The following is a 15,566-nucleotide window of genomic DNA, read 5'->3' on the forward strand; positions in this document are numbered from 1 at the left end:
AATACCACTCCCGACAGAAATATTGTGATGAAATTCAACACTGCAGTGATGAAATGGTAAGATTACTAATAGAAACATCTTGTTAATTATTCATTACTCACAATGTTGATCCATAATTTATTGCATCAATAAAAGCAGAATTGACTAATAGTCTGTTTGAATTATTTTACTCAGATTTACCTCCAAAATACTCTGATGAAGTTTGTCGAATTATATCTGTATGATTATTTTACTACCAAGCGTTTTCTCTCCTTTTAATGTAATGTAATGTTGAAATTGAAAAATTGGGTGAAATAAGAGCGTTAGTCTATTAAAGTTGTTATCGCATTGATAGTCTGTTCTTAAATATTGGAAAATCTTCAATTTTATTAATATGTAACCCTTTAATAGGTTAATAAATCAAATTTAAAGGATTTGTTCCCAACAATTCTAAATTATCTAACTTTTCTCAAAAACGATTTTTTACATTAACGGTGTTATCGCATCCAGATTGTTTCGTGATAAGATTTTCCGTGCTATCTAGAACAACTTGTTATTCAGTTATGATGGGAGAATAGTCTGGACGTTCGTAAGGATTTTCAGTTGATAGTCGTGAAGAAAAATGATGAGGATCTTGTTAATATCAACTTTACAGGATGTGTACCACCACCACCACCACCACCACCACCACCACCACCACTACTGAATCATGAATGTGTCGAAAGACCAAGCATATATAAGAAATAATGCATAGAAATGAGTAATAATTCCTTAAGGAATTAACTTCTAGTGGTGGTGGTGACGACAAGAATCTTTGAAGTGGGTAGAACTCAAATCGATAGAGGCATGGAATTGATTCCCGAACGCCGGGCAGTTACAATCGCCCGCAGATCCACGTTTCCATGCCAACGTTTATCTGACATTTCGGCGTTTATGTTCCCAGCTGTGGCTGCGGGTTCCTACTTTTAATGGTTGACATAACGACTATGTTGTAAGGATCTGATTTCTTACTCATAATGGGCAACGCATTACGGTCCATTCTGCACTGTGCGTGTGCTATCTGTACTGCAGATGGCAGCTCGCGTTTCTGTACATCATCTCCTACACGTACAGTTTTCTGTCAAGTGAAGGGTTGAATATTGAGTAAAATATTCTCAGATAGCCGCTCAGGAGTTGTGAAAGATTATTACACAATATAATTTAGAAGTTTTGGTTAAAACGACAAAATTATAGCACTTTTAGGAAAGTATCCAATGCGATTAGAGATAATAACATGGAACAGAATTATAAAACAATTCAGGCAATTTAATTATTTTGGCTGTGTTATAGCTTATGATAAAGAGGAAGATGCACAAAATAAATTGAATACATTTCAACATATCGACGGCCCAGAAAGAACTCAAAATTTGAAGATTTAAAGCTTCATTTTGCTGTGAAAGATTCAATTAACAATTTATAATTTGAAACTTACAGTATATGCACAGTGAACCGTAAGTATAGATATTAATTTCAGAGGGTTATTCTGAGAGATACCTCAAAGTTTAATACAATTTTGCTCGTTTTTGCTACCATTTCGAGAAAAAAATTGTTTTATATGAACTATCTCATAGAATGGTTTAGGAAGGTAATTGATTTAATTCCCAATATGTTCAGTCAATTTAAGAGAGCAGTTTATAACCATAATGCATTATTAAAGTTATTTTAGTATTTGTCCTTAAATGTGCAGAACATTTAATCCGAACAAATGTAACATCTTAAAATTCCTTTTTAGCACGAAAAGTTACATTTGTTCAGATCAAATTTCTTCACATCTAAATGTAAAAACTAAATTCTTTCCATCATTAATACTTTAATACACTACTCTCTTAAATTGACTCAGCATAGCCTATAGGGAATGAAACTTTTCTAGTTTGCAAATTAGACGAAATTGTCAATCTTTAAACTTTCTTTATAAAATTATTAACAATAAGTTGGACTGTGTTGGTTTATTTTATTATATAACACTATATGCACCTAAGATCAATACAAAATTTCTAAATTTATTATTCATACCAAGAGCAAATACTGAATCCCACAAAAATTCCCCAGTTTTCAAAATGTTACAGTTATGCAATCAATTACATCCTCATCCGAATGTTGAAATTTTCAATATGAATTTCTCTAAATACAGAATTATTTGCCATCATATTTTACAGAATATTGTTGTTAGTTAATTTCAAACTACTTTCACACCTTATTTCAATTTCTCTTTTTTTTTTCTTTCTCTTTTTTCTATTTTGTTTCAGTTTTTGTTAAGAGTATGTTTCCTTTTCCTTGTTTATGTTTTATAAATTAGTTTGTCAGTGTTGAACATTGTAATTGGGCTTTGCCTGTTATGTTCAATAACAAATAAATAGATAAATAAATAAATAAATAGATTAATAAATAAATAAATCTCTACCTTTCCCAAAAGAGGTATGAAATGTTTCATATAGGTTAATCAATTTCTAGTTCAAAAAGGAAACAAAAACGAGCAAAACTGTATTAATCTTTTTTGTTTGAAATATGTCAAAGAATAACTCCACGAAATTAATGACATTACTGACGATTCACTCTCTATAAAACACCATTAACAGAATTTGAAGTAATTTTAACACAGCTTGACAAGTATAAGTGTTCAAACAATTGTTGTGATTGCTTATTGTATTTTATTGCATTTTATGAATTTTAAATATCAATTAACACTGTTGAATATTGACGGAATTGTGTATTTATTGTTAATTTTAACTATCTTTTGATTTTTCACAGCAACATATGTCTTTAAAATGCAGGTTTCTCTGAACTTTAAATTTTGAGTTTATTTTCTTTTCGAACTGGGCACTGGGCAGTCGTTATGGGTGATACAAAAAACGAACTGTGACTAGAAAGACTAGAAAGGACACATAACTTAAATAGTATAAAATCATGGCAGTACCATTGCCGATGTATGGATCTGAAAACAGGTCATTCAATAGATGAGATAAAATAAAAACTAGACAGCCGAAGTTAGACTTCTATGGTCAGTTGCAGACTATACTCGCCGAGATGAAGTTACTATAGATGTCTTACGTGTAAAGTTCGTAGGTCAGTCAACAGCACGTTTGCGAAGTGAATTCCATCCTCGCTTTGGTTGCTTAATATGGTTGTAATTTTCACGAAGTTTCTTTCAGCTCTAAGGCGAATATTAAGTCATTCCATGGCGAATCCTCGGCCTCACCTCGGCAAGTACAATCTCGCTATCACCAATTCCATCGAAGGTAAATAACCTAGTAGCTGATAAAGCGTCGTTAAATAACCGACTAAAATGTCTTTCTGAACATATTGGTTAATTAAAGTTTCTTCATTGTTACTACTAACTTAAGGTTGAAATCAGAATCGCCGAAAATAGTAATTGAACATTTAATCGTAACGTGACACAACAGTCTTCGCGTAAACGTGTTTGTTTTTTTTTTTACACGTATCTATTGTATATAAATGTCTCCTAATTAAATTATATAGCAGTATATCATCTTTATTATCAGAAACCATTTCTGATTTCGATGTACAGTTCACTAGTTTCGTACGAACACAATCCATTATGAATAACGCTTGAACACATTTTATTTAGTATGAACCTCATTAACGCGTCTGTCTTCTGCAGTCGTCTGCTGAGCGCTACGCGGGACAATCAGTCATACATCTCGTATCTACATTTCGTCAGATTCATCAGTCATAAATTCGATGAGCCGAATAAGCATCCATAAAAAAATCCGATGAGCTCCGTTGAAAATTCTTCTGAATTAAAGAACAACCTCGTGAAAGCATCGTTGCGTCGAAGAACTCATCGAAGGGTTAAAAACGTCCTTTTCTGACAATCATTTTTAAATTAACCGTCTCGGAGTACGTAGAGATGTGGAATGTTTAGAAAACATGATAAGAACAAGGTAATATCATATTCCTTGAAAGAAGAAATAATTACTGCTGATGATGATATAGTCGCGTCGCTGTTATTTCCGGCGTGGTTCCTCCTCTTTGCTTACGCCTTAAGAAGTGAAGGTATTCAGCGTATTCCGAATCTCACCGGACCGGTGGACAACAATGACGTCACGCTGCAGCGAAATAGGAACAAAACTGCTGGAAGTTTCGATGGCTATCATGGCGGCTGTACAAGTTGTTGACTATGCTACGCTATCAAGATTTTGCGAAATTTCCGTACTGTCATCTCGTTCAAAGAAAAGAGAGCATAAACAATTTATTTCATGAACCAGTAGTAATAACTGGTCCTTTGACATGTTCGTTCATAAGCCATTAACATATTGTTGTCCACACCTGTGGAGTAACGGCTAGCGCGTCTGGCCGCGAAACCAGGTGGCCTGGGTTCGATTCCCGATTGGGGCAAGTTACCTGGTTGAGGTTTTTTCTGGGGTTTTCCCTCAACCCAACTTTCGGTGCTGGACCCTGGATTAATTTCACCGGCATTAGGCCTATCACCTTCATCTCATTCAGACGCTAAATAACCTAAGATGTTGATAAAGCGTCGTAAAATAACCTACTAAAATAAAAATATATATATTGTTTTTACGTTGTGCTCATTACAAACAATACAGCAGAACCAAAGCAGAACACACAGCCATGACACAACAGTGCACGATGTAATTCGTTTGGCTCTACAAGATGGTGGAACCGGTGCGACACCGGTGGAACATCAGTGACGTCATCGTTGAAATTCGGAACATCATGATGCCATCAGATTGCTCAGCGCTGAGATTCGGAATACGCTCTCTATAAAGTAGGCCTATAGATAGGTAGTATCGTTCGCCATTTTTGTTCTTTCGTTGCCGAGTTACCAGACGAGGAATCTATTTGCCGCACCGTTAAACATTATCATGTCGTAGCTCCTATGATAATAAATCAAACGCACTGTAATTGAGCGGCAAATAATGTCCTCGTGTGCTTTCTGTGAACGCCAACGAAAGAGCCAAAATGGCGGGCGATTATATTAAGTATTTATCGAGCCTTATAAAATGCATAACGTCATCACCAGCGAATTACAAGACGCATACGTTTAAATGTAGCCGACTTGCAACGTGATTGACTGCCGGAAATAAGAGCGACGGGACTATAGTGTTAACCCTTAACTCGGAAGATCAGTCTTTGAGACCGCTAGGGACTATTGCTTTTTAATATTTCCTACACTATTTAATACATGACGTTTGGCTCTTAGCTATGTATCATTTAATCTTTGTGGAAATTTGATGTTGAGTGAATGAGTGTAGTTCAATGTTCTGTGCATTGTTGTCAGCGTTTTTGTTAGTCTGCGCTTTTGGCATCTCTAGTCTGTCAATCTCTGAGATCGACAAGTCGCATAACATAATGTTTTCTATTGTTAAAGCGTTTATTTTTTTTATAAAATAACAAATTTATAGTAAATTATCTTTTCAAAAAAAGACAGAAAAATTGAAGTACAGTTACCCTGAAAAAGAATGAGACGATTCTTGGTCGTCGGAAGTTAAAGTTCTACAGCGCGGTTCACTCGATATCGACGTAGGGATACATAACATGACAGATAGTACAAGAATTGTTACAAGGACCACAACAAGGACAAGGACCAGAATAAGGATCACGAAGAAGACTGCCATTTAAGGCCAGGATTTCACAACATAGCTCGAGTCCCAAAATATCATTGCTTCACTGTACCGAATGGCAAATGCCTGCTAAGGGATCTACATTCTGGACTGCTGCTATCACTGTCTTGTCTCGGTAGCTCATATAGTAGCGTGCCGGTTCCATTGTATAACCGAAACGTCTCGTGTTCGATCCCAGGTAAAACTTTTTTTATTGAGGTGTAATTAATTTGTTCAGAGTTCCTCGACTGTCTAATTTGTCGAAAAATATGGAATAATTTATGCCCAATTTCTGGGTATTACAAGTGGGCTGAACCTCGTCAAAAAAAATAAATCTTACTTGGAAGTTAAAAGTATTCTTCCTCAAACAAAAATCATAAGAAACAAAAAGAGACCTGTTAACTTAAAATCTTGTCCACATGCCATCAGCTTCTATTACAGCTCTAAGTCGATCCGGCATGGATGTCACGAGATTGTGGAATAAGTTCTGATCCCCGGCGAGATCTTCCCAGGTGTCAACAACTTGATCCCACAATTCGTCTCGATTTCGAGGGCGTCGGTGGGCATAGGTGGCTATCCTTCTTTTTCAATTCCGCCCATAAATTTTCGATGACATTCAAATCAGGTGACTTCGGAGGCCAATTAATGATTTCGATCTCGGGTCTCCTTTGAAACCATCTTTGAATGCTTGCAGCATAGTGCACGGGATGGTTATCCTGCTGGAACAGCAATGTTCCTTCGGGAAAACGTTCTCGGGCGGAGGGAAGGAATATATTTTCCAGAATGTGCTCGTAAGTTTCCGCATTAAACCGGCCATCGATGCGTTCTATAACGCCAGGTCCATCGTAAGACATCCACCCCCAACACGATATGCTAAAGCGCCCCGATCTTTCACGTCGGTGCACATAGCGCTGATCATGTCAGAGACCATCCTCACGATAGACACGGACAGGACCCTCGTAATCACTCGAGATGGTTGTTTCGTCGGAGAAAATTACATTTCTCCAATCGAAATCCACTCGATTGGTAGCGAAGGCAAGACGGTCGACAGCTTGTGCTTCCCCCAATATTTCCATTTGCGCAGCCCTCCGGCTCCTAATACCGCGGTTCCTCAACCTGCTGATCACAGTCTGTGAAGAGCCGGGAAAGTTAGATGCTGCTTTTATTTCGTTAGCAGTCAGAAAGGGGTCCTGTCGAACTGTCTCGAATAAAAGAGCATCCTCTTCCAATGAAGAAATCCGCGGACGCCCAGGAATAGGGCGATTTTCGACCTCCCCAAAATTTTGGTAACGATGAACCCATCTCGCGGCTGTACTTCCAGAAACACCGACCAAACGGCCAGCAGATCTAGCCCCATATCCAGCCTCAACTAGAGCTATAACTCGCTGTCTCATGTCACGTCGTTTCGCCATTACTTTAGTGTAGACAATGACTATTTAACATGATATAGAATTATTGAAATAAGAGGCATCTTGCATAGTAAGAGTTAATAAATCAACCCTAAATTAAATATCTAAATAACAGGATATAACAGGAAGTCCAATTGTTGCGAAACTAATCAAATTAAATCTAATTACATTAAATAAACAAACCCCAAGTTATGACACCACATTGCTACAGCTAAATTGTATGATATTAACATAAGCATTGAATAGGTCCGTGGTTGTGCGTTGGACGACAAAACCAAACATCGAAAGTTCGAATCTTGCCGAGGAATGTAACTTCTTGCTTTTTATAATGTAAATCAGACTTATAACTACAATCATTCATATTTCTTACATTATTTATTAATATTTATAGCCAACATTGAATTTGTAAAGAAAAGACTTTAGAAATCTCATATGGAATTTGTGATCTGTAGTGACATAAACATAGATTATCTCTCGGAACTTTTCCGTAAAATTAAATTAAATTCACTCCTTGAAACTGGAAATCTTATTCGTAGGGTCATTTTCCCATAGCATACAAGCTGAAGTAACACAGCCATTGATAAACGTTTTGTACACAGAATTAGACTGAATTCCTATTCGACAGAACCTATAATCAATGGCTTGTCTGACCATGATAAACAAATCCTATGTGTGTATGATTTGATCAAGGAGGCCATAGAGATCAAGCTGGAGAAAAACAACTTTAACAGAGACAGTGGACTCCAGCTCAGTCAGGCATGGACACCGGCCTTAGACCAACTCAGGCCCTCTTACAATCAAGGTCATGAAGATCACGGACCGAGGACGGCAACCGATTCCAACCGGCGGAACAGGGCTCGCCGCCCGCCAAACTTCACGCAGCAATCCCGGGAGGGGCGGAGCTTACGAGCGATGACAATTCCCGGCCCCGGATTGGCCGATCCGCCAACCAATCCCGTTTCACCTGAGACAGCCACATCTATATAACCTTTCGACTTTCTGTTCGGACATCACTTCCCTGAAGATGGCTGCAGAGATAGCAGTCGAAAGCTTGGAGCATTCCAAAATCTTAACTCGGCTGATATCCCGCGAAAACATATTAGCGAAATCCTATGTGTTTCCAATGTCACTGAACAATTTCAAAATATTAATTTAAAAACTAAGAAAGGATCGTAATTTCTGTATCTAGTGATTATTTACATTTATGTCTACAAAATGAATCTTGGAAAAACATGTATGATACTGGTACTACTGATATTAAGAGTAAATATATTGAATTTTTCACTTAATTTCATAATCACTTCAGTGGATGTTCTCCACTCAATGTTGTGAAAAAATTCAAAAGTTAAAACATGTAGATAACGCAGGGACTTCAAAATCGCATGTATTAAAAAGAAGAATCTATATGTAATGAGTTGCAATGTAATGATCTTCATGTTCTTAAATACTGCAAGAAGTACAGTGTAATTTATCAAAAATTATGAAAGAGGGAAATAGAATATATTTGAATAGAAAAGTACAAAATTCAGGTAATGCAATTAAACCTATTCGTAATATTATTAAATTTAAACTTGTAGATATCCTAAGAAAGAAAATATTTTTTCATTAAAACCAATGATTATAAAGTAGAGGATCCCAAATGTATTGAAAATTCTTTTAAGGTATTATAGTATATAGTACAGAAATATTATTGACAACTTAAACATTCAAGATTTTGCAAAAGATACTGCAATTGGTTACTTAACAGATGTATTTAATAATTATTATTAATATATGTAATTAGTCAATAACTGCAACAGTGCTTATACATTCAATCATAACATGAATAAAATTGAATGCAAACACGTAGATAAAATAGTTAAAATTAACTGTAGGGGTGAGAATGAAATAATCCAAAGCCATACTTTTAACAAAAATTGTTTTTTGCGAGTGCATTTCTTACACATATGGGAAAGCTATTAATAAATAATTGTAATAATTACTCAACAAATGACATAGCCTTAGGACTCTAAACGTTTGTAAAAGTTTGTCTATTATTATATATTTTTTAAATTTCATTTTAATTGTTAGTTTTTAATATATATGCATTTACATTGTATATATATATATATATATATGTGTGTGTGTGTATAAATGCATTCATTAGATTAACGTTTATAATATTATAACTTGTAATTTTGTATTGTTTGCGATCATTAACACTTAATCTCAGGACTTTGTAAAACTATATTTCAACGTGACTTAGCTATTTCAACGTTATTTAGACAAAAAAAAATTGTTGTGTAGACTAAGAATCGAACTCGCACTCTTCTACACAACACGCAGAAGACTTACCGTCTGAGCTAATGAAACGACATGAAAGCTTTCCTTTCTATGCGGAGTGTCGATCTAGTCATGAAGGTCCATTGTCGATTTAACTACACGATTTATGTATATATTTATCTTTTATTTACGTAATATTATCATATTTTTTGCAGTTTTTTAATTGAATTTCTGAACGATGCTAGTAACAAACCAAATAGCCTGAATTTAAGTAACTCAGTATTCGTTGTCTTGTGTATCGGTGCTCTGGTCTCCGATCATGCGCAGTGTCTTATATCTGAGACTTAGGAATATTCAATCGTCTCATCCTTTTCCAGGGAAACTGTACATATAGTTAATCATGATCAACCAATCAAACCATTTCGTGTAGTATATTATGACAAACTGCCGTGCACAAAATGAAGTATCAGTTTCCACCACTGATCTAACCATCATTTGAGAATCAACCATCAAAAATCATTTTATTGTCTATAAAACCCATCGCTCTGGCCTTGTGTGAACTCGCGATCCTTGCTTGTTAACCGCGAAACCATAGGACAACGTGGTGTTTGTGATTTTTATGATAGGTTATGATGGCTTGAAGATAAGCAACTTTGTGAGTTTTGTTACAATCAATTTGACGGCTGTTTTGCTGCTAAATTTAACCAGTGCAGTGTAATGAATATAAATGAATAATACAGAACATGTATAAAAGCATGTTTGAAATATTGATGGTAATCAGCCTGCACAAATACAGTGACATCAAAATTTTTTGTGCGAGATCGTGCGTATTTGCTTGGTTTCCGCACAAAACCAATCCGCGGAAAGTTTAAAATTCCACATTCAGTATTCCCAACCTAATACACATAACAATTTCCATCTTCTTACCGCTTAAGTGACATATTGATATTACTCCTTTAGGATTTTAACATATTATTTTTAGAGACGTTCAATATAGTAATAATTATAAATTGGAAACTTACCACTGCAATTTCACCTAAATTGCACTGTTAATTATTGTTTTCAAATATTTTCAAAAAGTAAGTAAACTCTACAACTCCACTAAAGTTACTGCATTCGTGATGCAAGTAACATTAAGGAAGCCGTGAAAAAATCAACAAGATTCCAGACTCATCATAGCCTGGGGAAGAAAAAAGGCAGACGTATATCACGGCCTGCTGGAGCATAGTAAACACAGGAAATATTTTAAAACAACAATGTTGAAGATAGATATTTTTGTTTTGCAAATTTGCCGTCATTGAACAGAAACCAAGATGGAGATTTCATTGCAACTAATTAGAAATTCCTCTTTCAGGTATGTAATAAACGATCTTCGCACAAAATAATGTAACATACACGAGCGGTATGTTTTCTTTCAATTCTCGCAAATTAAAAAAGCTCAACTACGTTTCCCTTTTTTTCAAACTTTTCCTCAAACATAAAAACTTCAACATACCGCTCTTTAACGCATATTACTATTGCCTTACATTTTTATTGTACCTTGTTTTTTGACTATACCATGCAGGCACGTGCTTATAAACGGAGGTAACCGTCGGAACGCTCTCGCTCTGCTGTGTGCTGTCTGAAGAGGCACAACATACAGTTGCTGTGTGTCTGTTGCCGACGTAACATAGAATGATATAGTGGATTTCGAAGACATAGTTGCTTTTTCTGTGCAACAGAGAGCTTTCCTTATTGAAGCATACTTCAAAGATGGAGGTGGAAACCGGAAGTATAATATTGAAGACTGTGAAGAACAGTTTGTTTCTCGTTTTCCTGATTATGTAATCACTGACAACTTCGGCAGAAATCTTAATAATTTGGTTAGTAAATTTAGAGAAACCGGATACACAGAACGGAAAAGGTATGTTGGAAAGGTAACAAAACTAAAAGAAGATTTAGTTACAAATGAAAAGAAAAAATGCAGCAGAGTCAGTGTAAGTCCTTAAAGGGATTGGCTGCAGAAACGGGTACTTCTTACGGAATTCTTAAATTAATTCTTAATTCTTAAATTTATAATCTCGAGGGATACATTTTGGTTCTTTATGTAATTATGTTAAACCTTTGTTTCATATCTACATGTCGGTTTGAGGCACATAGATTTTTCAGTTTCTCCAGACTGAAGTGTTGTGGATTTTGCTAACATAAAATAAAATGTGTTTTGTTGATTTCTTAATGACTGATTGTATCACTGAATTTTTATTCCAATATCAGCGACATACCTTTTTTCAACCTGTACTTTCATCAGACGCACGGCTGCATGCTCTATCTGTACAGTAGTTCCCACGAACTTGCGCTCGCTGGTGGACAGTATTCGCTTTACTAAAATGTGACACAACGTAATTATACAGTATGGACACTTCGCGTCGGTACCTTTGATGTAGCAGGATTGATTTCAATGACCTTGAAACCAGTTTGAGCGTGAGATTCTGCTTTCTCCCAGGAGTTGGCATTGACGCCACACCAGTTAGCGGTCGACACAGCGAAAATATAAAACATACAATTAATACATCTAGGTACATTATGTACTCAAAATAAATTGGACCGATGAAATAATTAATCCGTCATTATCTGTAAAATCTAGACTCTAGAGTTCATTTATTAGGGCCTATGAGAGTTGAGACGTTGACCCCAACAACAATTAAAATATGTAATTATTTGATAGCGCTCATAATGGAGAAAAAAAAATCCCTATGAGGAGTAAAACCATATAGGCCCTACCTATATTTAATTGTATACAAATATGAATTTGATACATAATTTTATAATGTATTATGTATTTTATAATATAATTTATTATATATAAAATTATTATTACAACTAGTGTCACTGTGAAATAAGGAAAAGCTTTTAGCTTGAACTTATTTGAAGCAAAGCGTTACTGGATTAAGCAATAAGGTAGGCGATGTTTTGATCCTGTGTCCCAACTCAGCATGTGCTCGATTACGCTAACCTCTAGCGCTTCAAAGTGGAACTAAACGCCGGCGCACAGAGAAACAAAACACAGGAAAATTCGTTCAGTGTCCATTCTATATTAATCCCTATTCGCTGGTGACAATGCATAGGTACAATAAGGACATGGTTAAAAATGCAAGGGAAAAGTTTTTGATGTCACTGTATAAGTTGACTGCAATATAATTTGTTTCCCTTATTGGATAGAAAATGGAGCAATCGATATGTCTGTATTCATTCGTAAATTAGAAACTGTTTTCTAAACCACCAAAAGCAGATTGATCGTTTAAGGTATTGTGTTTTTATTCAAGTGGGAGCCAGATTTATAGATGTGCCTTAATGGAATTCTCAAGTAGTTGTGCTTTGTGCTGTGACTTTGAATCAGAGTGTTACATCTTAATGCAGATTGTGGGCGATAGGAACTGACGTGATAATAAGAATGAGAAAAGAGACGCAGTGAGACGTATGTAAATTGGCGCCTCGAGTGGGAATAGAGTAAGGGAAGAATACAATTAATCATATCGGGTTATGTTGGCGCATGTAGCGTCACTACACCACCTTAAAACCAAACAGTTGGTGGGGCCATCTCGAAGAGTAAGTGGACCGAAGAGGATCTTGCGGGAAAGCGGGATCAATATCTCAACAAAGGAATTTGGTCCAAGATTACTGAGTGAAACCCTCATCATTTATCATCATACATTTTTCATGCGGCGACATAGACTTTTTGCCAATGTGGTTTCGTCGTTCAACATACAGTAGTTCAGACCATGGAATTAAAATTCAGTTCACTTTTTTCATTCTAAAAAATCAATGGACGTACGTTGATACATTGATTAATCTTCTTCCAGAGCAAGACTTGGGTCTAGTGCGCCTGTTCTAGTTGAGAAGTTCATATACCGGGCGTACCATAATATGCTCACAACTATATCAGATATGAGTCGATTTTAATACAGAGGCGTAGGAATAATTTTTTCGTGTCTAATATCATAGCGGGGTTTGTGTTACATACTGAATTTTCATGGACTATTAAGAGGTTCAACATAGCTGGTTCTAATGCTATCAGAGCCATACGTGACCCTGTTGATTGTTATTTATAATACTTACTTACAAATGACTTTTAAGGAAACCCCAGGTTCATTGCCGCCCTTACATAACTCCGCCATCGGTCCCTATCCTGTGCAAGATTAATCCAGTCTCTATCATCATACCCCACCTCCCTTAAATCCATTTTAATATTATCTTCTCATCTACGTCTCGGCCTCCCCAAAGGTCTTTTTCCCTCCGGTCTCCCACTAACACTCTATATGCATTTCTGGATTCGCCCATACGTGCTATATGCCCTGTCCATCTCAAACGTCTGGATTTAATGTTCCTAATTATGTCAGGTGAAGAATACAATGCGTGCAGTTCTGCGTTGTGTAACTTTCTCCATTCCCCTGTAACTTCATCCCTCTTAGCTCCAAATAATTTCCTAAGAACCTTATTCTCAAACACCCTTAATCTCTTTTCCTCTCTCAAAGTGAGAGTGCAAGTTTCACACCCATACAGAGGAACCGGTAATATAATGCGTTTTATAAATTCTAACTTTCAGATTTTTTGACAGCAGACTAGATGACAAAAGCTTCTCAACCGAATAATAATACGCATTTCCCATATTTATTCTGCGTTTAATTTCCTTCCGAGTGTCATTTGTATTTGTTACTGTTGCTCCAAGATATTTGAATTTTAATAATAATAATAATAATAATAATAATAATAATAATAATAATAATAATAATAATATTATTATTATTATTATTATTATTATTATTATTATTATTATTATTATTATTATTAGTCCACAAAATAGTACATAAACTTAATAATTTAAACTAACATATATGTCAATTAGTAATTTTACACAATAACTATACAATTTTAACACAATTTCTAAAATGAAATATTTAATATAATTTGTCTTATCTTGCACTTACGTCTAGCTTTAGTGCAAGACTCAACAACTCTAGTATATTGTAAACCTTAGTATTTATGAATTTATAAAACAGAACAAGCGTAATCATTATTTTTATAATTATTACATATTAAATCTTATGACAAACAATCTTTCTTATCTAAGATTTACTCATTCATTTCCGGATTTTCATTAATTCTTACATTTCTTTTATTTTTAACAAAAAAAAAAAAAGATAAAGACCTCTCTGTTTTTGTAAATTCTTATTATTATTCCTTACTTTTAATTGTTATTTATTTATTCATTAACAAGAATTTATCATTTATAAATTTCTCTCGAATTTCTTTAGTAAATTGACATTCAAGAATGATATGAATGTCATCTTCTCTTTTTCCACATATGAGGCATATACCTTGAGGTAGATTACCTCTTTTATTTCTTAACTTCCAGATCCCAAGTCTGAACCAAGCTAGTTCAAATCTTTCTTGTATTTTCACATTAGCTGATTGTTATTTAAATATTATATGATACTATCTATGATACCTAAGAAGTTGTCTTTTTGTGTTTGCATAGCGATTTTTCTGAAATTATTGGTGAAATTTGTTTCTATTCCGTATCTGTATATTACTTTTTTCTAGAAATGGTATATATGAACAATGATGAAGTGGCACAGCACTAGTACTTCATAGGAAACATTGTCAATTTATAAGCCAATAATTTAATTTCAGCGAAAGTGAAAATAGTCCATCAGATTGTAAACCTATTTAATACCTCTGACAGGCTTCAGTTCTGGAGGCAACTCACATTCGTAACATCATTTTATGATAAGAAGGGCTGAAAATAAGTGTAATCAATCTGTAGAGATCAGAAATCGATAAGTAATTGCATATGCGATTATTGATATATGCCTGTTTACATATTCAGTTTCATATGAAGAGTACAGGGAAGAAGGAATGAATGACACCTTGCTGTTAATTCAGTGTTTCACTGAAAAAATGTATTGCTGTTCCTATTAAAAATTAAGGAAAAGATGACTATCTGTGGTGATATTTCTCCTTCTTAACAGGTTTGATGAGAACAGTACTAAAGTTTTTAGTAATCTATTGAATTAGATACTGACGTCATCCTTAAGAGCATTGTGACATTCATCTTTTTTCCCCACGAACTTTTCATATATTTTCTTATATTATTTTCTTCGAAAATAGTCAGATAATACAATGATATCCTCTAAAAATGAAAATTATTGACATTTTGAATATGAATCAGTATATCGATGTGTTCCACATTCAGGCTTTAACGCAGTACTGTGTGAAGAGTATAGTATAAAAATATTCAGATTTTCATTCGTATGAT

The sequence above is a fragment of the Periplaneta americana genome, chromosome 13 (genome assembly GCF_040183065.1).
Source record: "Periplaneta americana isolate PAMFEO1 chromosome 13, P.americana_PAMFEO1_priV1, whole genome shotgun sequence".
Lineage (NCBI taxonomy): Eukaryota > Metazoa > Arthropoda > Insecta > Blattodea > Blattidae > Periplaneta > Periplaneta americana.